The sequence below is a fragment of the Bos grunniens genome, chromosome 19 (genome assembly GCF_055505025.1).
Source record: "Bos grunniens cultivar Pamir isolate PY7600 chromosome 19, Bosgru_T2T1.0, whole genome shotgun sequence".
Classification (NCBI taxonomy): Eukaryota; Metazoa; Chordata; class Mammalia; order Artiodactyla; family Bovidae; genus Bos; species Bos grunniens.
This window is the reverse complement of record NC_141183.1, coordinates 60,282,037-60,290,412: the sequence shown is the minus strand read 5'-3', so window position 1 is coordinate 60,290,412 and position 8,376 is coordinate 60,282,037.

Sequence of the window (8,376 nt, the reverse complement as noted above, 5' to 3'; positions counted from 1 at the left end):
GCGCTATGGGGAGGGAGGGAGGGATGCTGCAAACAAATGACACTGGCGTGCGCTCGCAGTGCCTCAGCCACACTGGGTCTGCCCCCGCTCACGGCGCGTGTAGCCTCCCTGCCCACACTGCTCAGGCTCTAGGTTGTTCCGCCGGGAACAATCCAAGGCTGGCCCTGGGTTGCATGCACCTCCCAGGTCCAAGCCGCTCAGGCTCAGGCACTCAGGTAGTCCTCAGAGGCGCAGACTCAGTTGGGGCTGCGTTTTGTGCTCTTCCCAGGTCCGAGCAGCTCAGGTGATGAGGTGTTTGGCGAGCGCCAATGCTGCGACTTATCGCCTCCCCGCCGCTTGGTTATCTGGGTGTAAAACCGGCGCACCTTCTCAGGCAGATGTTGACCGTCCAGACCCCCAATAAGTTTTAGTTAGGAAAGAAGCCAGTTTTATAGATAATGTCTCTCTGGGGCTGCGATTGCCCCCTTCCGGCTCTGGCTGCCTGTCACCGGAGGGGGAAGGTTTGCAGCCGGCTACCTCTGTTTAGTCCTTTGTTCCGTACGCGGGCTGGCGGTGTCTTAGGTTAGGGCTGGCTTTTCGCATGGTAGATATCCCACAGTCTGGTTTGCTAGCCCAAAGTATTTCGCTGATATAGTGCTCAGGGTATTCAGGCCAGATTCTTACTCTCAGCGATGCAGCCGGCGCCGCGCCTCCCTGCCCAGCCCCCGCTTGCTAATGGCGGATGCAGGCGTCTGCGCTGCTTCTCCGCTGGAGGAGTTACTGTAGGGCTCGCAATCTGCGAGTTTTAATTGTTTATTTATTTTTTCTCCCTGTTATGTTGTCCTCTGTGCTTCCAAAGCTCGGCACGGATTCGGCAGTGAGAAGGTTTCCTGGTGTTTGGAAACCTCTCTCTTTTTAAGACTCCCTTCCCGGGACGGAACTCAGTCCCTCCCTCTTTTGTCTCTTTTATTGTCTTTAATATTTTTTCCTACCTCCTTTCGAGGAGTTGGGTTGCTTTTCTGGGTGCCTGATGTCCTCTGCCGGCATTCAGAAGTTGTTTTGTGGAATTTACTCGACGTTTAAATGCTCTTTTGATGAATTTGTGGGGGAGAAAGTGTTTTCCCCGTCCTACTCCTCCGCCATCTTGGAGCCTTCCCTTCAGAGATTTTAAATTTCTGTTTCTTTTACCTAGAATACTTTTCTCAGGCTTCCTTATTGTGAACAATTACCACATAGGTTTCTACTAATTCAATTAACTTTGGCAAATATTTATTATGCGATGCATATATACAAGGTATTAGACCAGACATATACATCTGTGGGTGATCAAAAATAAACAAGAGCCTGTTCTCACAAAAGTTACATTGGGAGAAATAGCAAATTGGATATCACATTAGCAAACATAAAACTATGATCCAAAATAGGATTTGGGGAGGGGGCTTTTCTTTGGTCTTAATTTTTTCCTTCCACTTTTATTGAAATATAATTGACACACAGAACTATATAAGTTTAAGGTATATACTATAATGATTTGACTTAATGCATCATGAAATAATTAATTCAATAAATATTTATCATCTCATATAGATACAAAATTAAATATAAAATATATATTTTCCTTGTGATGAGAATAATTTTCATATATAATGTTAATAACATTTATTATGTTGTACATTGCAACTCCAGTAGTTATTTACTTATATAACCAGATGGTTGTTTCTTTTCACTATCTTCATCCAATTCCACCTCCTCCTCCTCTGCTTTTGACCACAAATCTGATGTCTTTTTCTACAAATTTGCTAGTTTTTGAGGTATAATTGAATAGCATTTCCTGCTACTCAACGTAGTGGGTGAATATTTCTATACATTTCAAAATCATCACCACAGTAAGTTTTGTTGCCATCTGTCATCATACAAAGATATTATGTAATTATTGACTGTATTCCTCACACTGTACACTTCATACATGTGACTCATTTATTTTGGAACTGGAAGTTTGTATCTCTTAATGTCCCTCATCTATTTCTATCTTTAATCTGTTTGTTCTCTGTATCTATGATCGCTTCTGTTTGGTTATATTTGCTTTTTTGCTTTTTTTTTTTTTTGTCTTTTTGTTTGTTTTAGATTTGGTATTCAAGTGAAATCATACAGTATTTGTTTTTCTGTCTCATTTCATTTAGCATAACACCTTCTAAGCTCATTTATGCTGAAATTACAGTATTTCATTATTTTGTGTGGCTCATATTCCATTGTATATGTATATGCAAAGTCTTCTCTATCCATTCATCTATTAATGGGCACTTAGGTTGCTTCTATATCTTGGCCATTCTAAATACTACTGCATTGGAGTGCACATGTCTTTTCCAACTAGTGTTCCTTAGATAAATACCCAGGAGTGGAATTGCTGGATGATAAGGCAGTTCTGTTTTTAATTTTTTTGGAGAAACTCCATACTATTATCCATAATGTTTGTGCTCAGTTGGTTAGTCATGTCTGACTCTTTGTAACCTCTGTGGACTATAGCCTAACAGGATCCTCTGTCCATTGAATTTTCCAGACAAGAAGCCTGTAACAGGTTGTCATTTCCTATCCAGGTTCTTTCTGACACAGGGATTGAACCCATGGCTTTTGCACTTCCTGCATTGGCAGGGAGATCCTTTACCACTGCACCACTTAAGAAGTCCCATTTTCTACAGTAGCTGCACCAATTTGAATTTCTACCAATAGTGGAAGAGTGTTTCTTTTTTTCCACACCCTGACCAAGACCTTTTATTTCTTGTCTTTTTAATAAGAACCATTTTGGCAACTGTGAGATAATATCTCACTGTAGTTTTTATTTGTGATGTTGAGTATCTTTTCATGTACCTGTTGCAATCTGTATATCTTCTTTGGAAAGATGTCTATTTAATTCTTGTGCTCATTTTTAAATCAAGTTGACTTTGTTTTTCCGTTGTTCAGTTGCATGAGCTCTTTGAACATTTTGGATATTAACACCTAATCAGATATATTGTTTGCAGATATCTTCTTTCATTCAGTAGGCATCCTTTTTTGTTGTTGTTGATGGTTTCCTTTGCTTTACAGAAGCCTTTTAGTTTGATATAGACCTATTTTTTTTTATTTCTGCTTTTGTTTTCCTAGACTGAGAAAACACATCCAAAAAGAATTACTAAGATCAATGTCAAAGAGAGTATTGCTTTATTTTCCCGTAGAAATTTTATGGTTTCAGGTGTTACACATAAGTCTTTTACCCATGTTAATTTTATTTTTGTATATGGTGTGAGAAAGTAGCCCAGTTTGATTCTTCTTCATGGACCTGTTCAGTTTTTCCAGCACCGTTAATGAAGAGGTTCTATTTGCCTGGTTGTATAATATTGCTTTCTTTCTCATAGATTAATTGCTCAAATAAGTTCTTAAAAAAAAAAGCATATCTTAGAGCTTCAAGTGAAAAGTCCATCATTCATGGATAGAGAAAACTGAAACAGGAGCAGTTCCAACTTAAAATCTGTCACAAGGGAGAGATAATAAGATAACAGGCAAAGTTTTTATTTTTATTTTATGAAATATTATCATCATTTAATCTGTATCTGTTGACCATAATGGGTCTAACATCATATTACAGGACATATCATAGTTATAGTAACCTATTCCAGTGTTCTTGCCTGGAGCATCCCATGGACAGGGGAGCCTGGTGGTGCAGTCCATGGGGTCAGAGTCAGACGTGACTGAAGTGACTTAGCAGCAGCAGCAGCAGCAGCATGATCAAATTTAAAATTTTGTTTGTTACTTACATTGGTAATGCTATGCTTATCCTACCATATTCCAAATTCCTTGAGACACATCTAATTTTTTTTCAACTTCTTATTGTCATATTCTTCTGTAAGCTCTTATAATTTATTATTCAGGTCCCTATATAACAGACTTTACAGTTTGTTTTATTATGTAATATGTTACCAAATATAAAGAACCAACTTAAATTTATTTTATATGTGGTAAAAATATTTTAATTGCATATATTACTTTAATGGTAAATAATAGAAAAGAAATTGAGCTTTACATTAAAAAAATTCACCCTACCATATTACTCAAAATTAGTCATGAACAGGATTTCTTAGGAATCAATGAACTAAAATGGACTGGAATGGGTGAATTTAATTCAGATGACCATTATATCTAATACTGTGGGCAATAATACATTAGAAGAAATGGAGGAACCCTCATAGCCAAGGGAAAAAAAAATGAAATGCAATACTTGGGTGCAAACTCAAAAATGACAGACTGATTTCAGTTGATTTCCAAAACAAATGATTCATTATCACAGTAATAAAAAACTATGCCCCAACCACTGATGCTGAAGAAGCTGAGGTTGAACTGTTCTATGAAAACCTACAAGACCTTCTAGAACTAATATAAAAATTAAAAAAAATTATTTTTCATCATAGGGATTTAGAATGCAAAAGTAGGAAGTCAAGCGATATCTGAGGCAACAGGCAAGTTTGTACTTGGAGTACAAAATTAAGCAGGACAAAGACTAACAAAGTTTGGTCAAGAGAACACATTGGTCATAGGAAACACCTTTTTCCAACAACACAAGAGACAACTCTACACATGAACATTGCCAGATGGTCGATACTGAAATCAGATTGATTATATTCTTTGCAGCCAAAGATAGAGAAGCTCTATACACTTCTCTATCTATCTAAGCAAAAACAAGACCTTGTGCTGACTGTGACTCAGATCAGGAGCTCCTTAATGCAAAATTCAGGCTTAAATTCAAGAAAGTGGGGAAAACCACTAGGTCATTCAGGTATGACCTAAGGCAAATACCTTATGATTATATAGTGGAAGTGATGAATAGATTCAGTGGATTAAATCTGGTAGACGGAGTGTCTGAAGAACTACAGACAGAGGTTCTTAACCTTGTAGAGGACGTAGTCACTAAAACCATCCCAAATGAAAAGCAATGAAAGAAGGCAAAGTGGTTGTCTGAGGGGACTTCCCAAATAGCTGAGGAAAGAAGAGAAGCAAAAAGAAAGGGAGAAACAGATATATACCAATATATATCTGTATATAATATAATATTATATATATATATATATATATATATATATATATATATATATATATATATCTGAAAGCAGAGTTCCAAAGAATACCAAGGAGAGACAAGAAAGCCTTTTTAAAATGAACAGTGCAAAGAAGTAGAGGAATATAATGCAATGAGAAAGACTAGAGAGTTTTTTTTTTTTTTTTTTTCAAGAAAATTGGATATATCAAGGGAACAGTTCATGCAAGTGTGGGCACAATAAATGACAGAAATGATAAGGGCTTAACAGAAGCAAAGAAGATTATGAAGTGGTGGAGAGCATATAGAAAATAACTATACAAAAAAGTCTTAATGTCATGGATAACCATAATGGTGTAATCACTCACCTAGAGCCAGACATCCTGGAGTGTGAAGTCAAGTGGGCCTTAGGAAACATTACTGCAAACAAAGCTAGTGAAGGTGATGGAATTCCATCTGAGCTGTTTCAAATCCTAAAAGATGATGCTGTTAAAGTGATGCACTCAATGTATCAGCAAATTTTGAACACTCAACAATGGACACAAGACTGGAAAATTTCAGGTTTTCATTCCAGTCCCAAAGAAGGGCAGTGACAAAGAATGTTCAATCTACTATACAATTTCACTCATTTTGCATGCGAGTAAGATTCGTTCAAAATTCTACAAACTAGGCTTCAACAATACATGAACTGAGAACTTCTAGATGTACAAGCTGAGTTTAGAAAATGCATAGGAACTAGGGATCTAATTGCCAACATTATTTGGATCATAGAAAATGCAAGGAAATTCCAGAAAAACATCTACTTCTGCTTCATTGACTATGGTAAAGCCTTTGACTGTATGGATCACAACAAACTATGGAAAATTCTTAAAGAGATGGGAATACCAGACCATCTTACCTGTCTCTTGAGAAACTTGTATATGGGTCAACAAGCAACATTTAGAACCTTACTAGTGACTGGTTCAAAACTGGAAAAGGAGTAAGACAAGCCTGTATAGTGTCACCCTGTTTATTTAACTTGGTTGCAGAGTACATCACATGAAATGCCAGGCTGAATGAATTATTGGCTGAAATAAAGATTACTAAGAGAAATATCAAGAACTTCAGTTATGCAAGTGATACTACTTTGATGGCAGAAAGTGAAGAGTTACTAAAAAGACTTTTTTTTTTTTTACTTTTTATTATTATTTATTATTATTATTATTTTACTTTACAATGTTGTATTGGTTTTGCCATACATCAACATGCATCTGCCACGGGTGTACACATGTTCCCCATCCTGAACCCCGCTCCCACCTCCCTCCCCATACCATCCCTCTGGGTCATCCCAGTGCACCAGCCCCAAGCTTCCTGTATCCTGCATCGAACCTGGACTGGCAATTCATTTCTTATATGATATTATACATGTTTTAATGCCATTTTCCCAAATCATCCCTCCCCTCCCTCTCCCACAGAGTCCAAAGGACTGTTCTATACATCTGTGTCTCTTTTGCTGTCTTGCATATAGAGTTGTCATTACCATCTTTCTAAATATGTGTTAGTATACTGTATTGGTGTTTTTCTTTCTGGCTTACTTCACTCTGTATAATAGGCTCCAGTTTCAGCCACCTCATTAGAACTCATTCAAATGTATTCTTTTTAATGGAGTAATACTCCATTGTGTATATGTACCACAGCTTTCTTATCCATTCATCTGCTGATGAACATCTAGGTTGCTTCCATGTCCTGGCTATTATAAACAGTGCTGCGATGAACATTGGGGTACACGTATCTTCAAAAAGACTCTTGATGAGGGGGAAAGAATACAGTGAAAAAGCTGTCTTGGAAATCAACATTCAAAAATCTAACATTGCCACAGATGGTCCCATCACTTCATGGCAAATAAAAAGGGAAAGTGGAATCAGTGACTGATTTTATTTTATTGGTCTTCAAAATCACTGTGAATGGTGACTGCAGCCAAGCAATTGAAGACACTCCTTGGAAAGAAAGTTATGACAAACCTAGACAGTGTATTAAAAAACAGAGACATCACTTCGCTGACAATGGTCCATATAGTCAAATCTATGGTTTTCCCAGTAGTCATGCAGGGGTGTAGGATTTGGACTGTAAAGAAAGCTGAGTGCCAAAGAACTGATGCCTTTGAATTGTGGTGCTAGAGATGTTTCTTGAGAGTCCTTTGGACTTCAAGGAGATCCAACCTGTAAATTCTAAAGGAAATCAAACCTGAATATTCATTGTAAGGCTGATGCTGAAGCTCCAATAATTTGACCACCTGATATGAAAAGCCAATTCATTGGAAAAGACCTCGATGCTGAAAAAGATTGAAGGCAAAAGGCCAAGAGCATATAGAGGATTAGACAGTTGGATAGCATCATTGACTCAATGGATATAAATTTCAGTGAACTCCCAGAGATAGTGATGGACTGGGAAGCCTGGTATGCTGTAGTCCATGGGGTTGCAAATAGACACAACTTAGTAACTGAACAACATAGTTAAATGAAAATTTAAAAAGAAAGGATGTTCTATTTACAGTTTTTAGAGGAATCTGCACACTGTTCTCCATAGTGGCTGTACCGTTTGCATTCCCACCAACAGTGTAAGAGGGTTTCTTTTCTCTACAGTCCCTCCAGCATTTATTGTTTGCAAACTTTTTGATGGTGGCCATTCTGACCAGCATGAGATGATGCCTTATTGTGCCATATCACCCAGCAATCCCACTGCTGGGCATACACACCGAGGAAACCAAAATTGAAAGAGGTACATGTACCTCGATGTTCATTGCAGCACAATTTAAAATAGCTAAGACATGGAAGAAACTTAGATGTCCATAGGCAAATGGATAAGGAAGTTGTAGTGCATACACAATGGAATATTACTTAGCTATAATAAAGAAAGCATTTGAGTCAGTTCTAAAGAGGTGGATGAAATTGGAATCTATTATACAGAGTGAAGTAAGTCAGAAAGAGAAACACCAATACAGTATATTAAAGCATATATATGGAATTTAGAAAGACGGTTACGATGATCCTATATGCAAGGCAGCAAAAGAGACACAGATGTAAAGAACAGACTTTTGGACTCTGTGTGAGAAGGCAAGGGTGGGAAGACTTGAGAGATTAGCATTGAAACATGTATATTACCATATGTAAAATAGATGACTAGTTCAAATTTGATGCATGAAGCAGGGACAATCTAGAGGAATACAGTGAGGAGGGAGGTGAGAGAGGTGTTCAGGATGGGGGGACATGTACACTGTGGCTGATTCATGTCGATGTATGGCAAAAACATCACAATATTGTAAAGTAATTATCCTCCAATTAAAATAAGTAAATTAA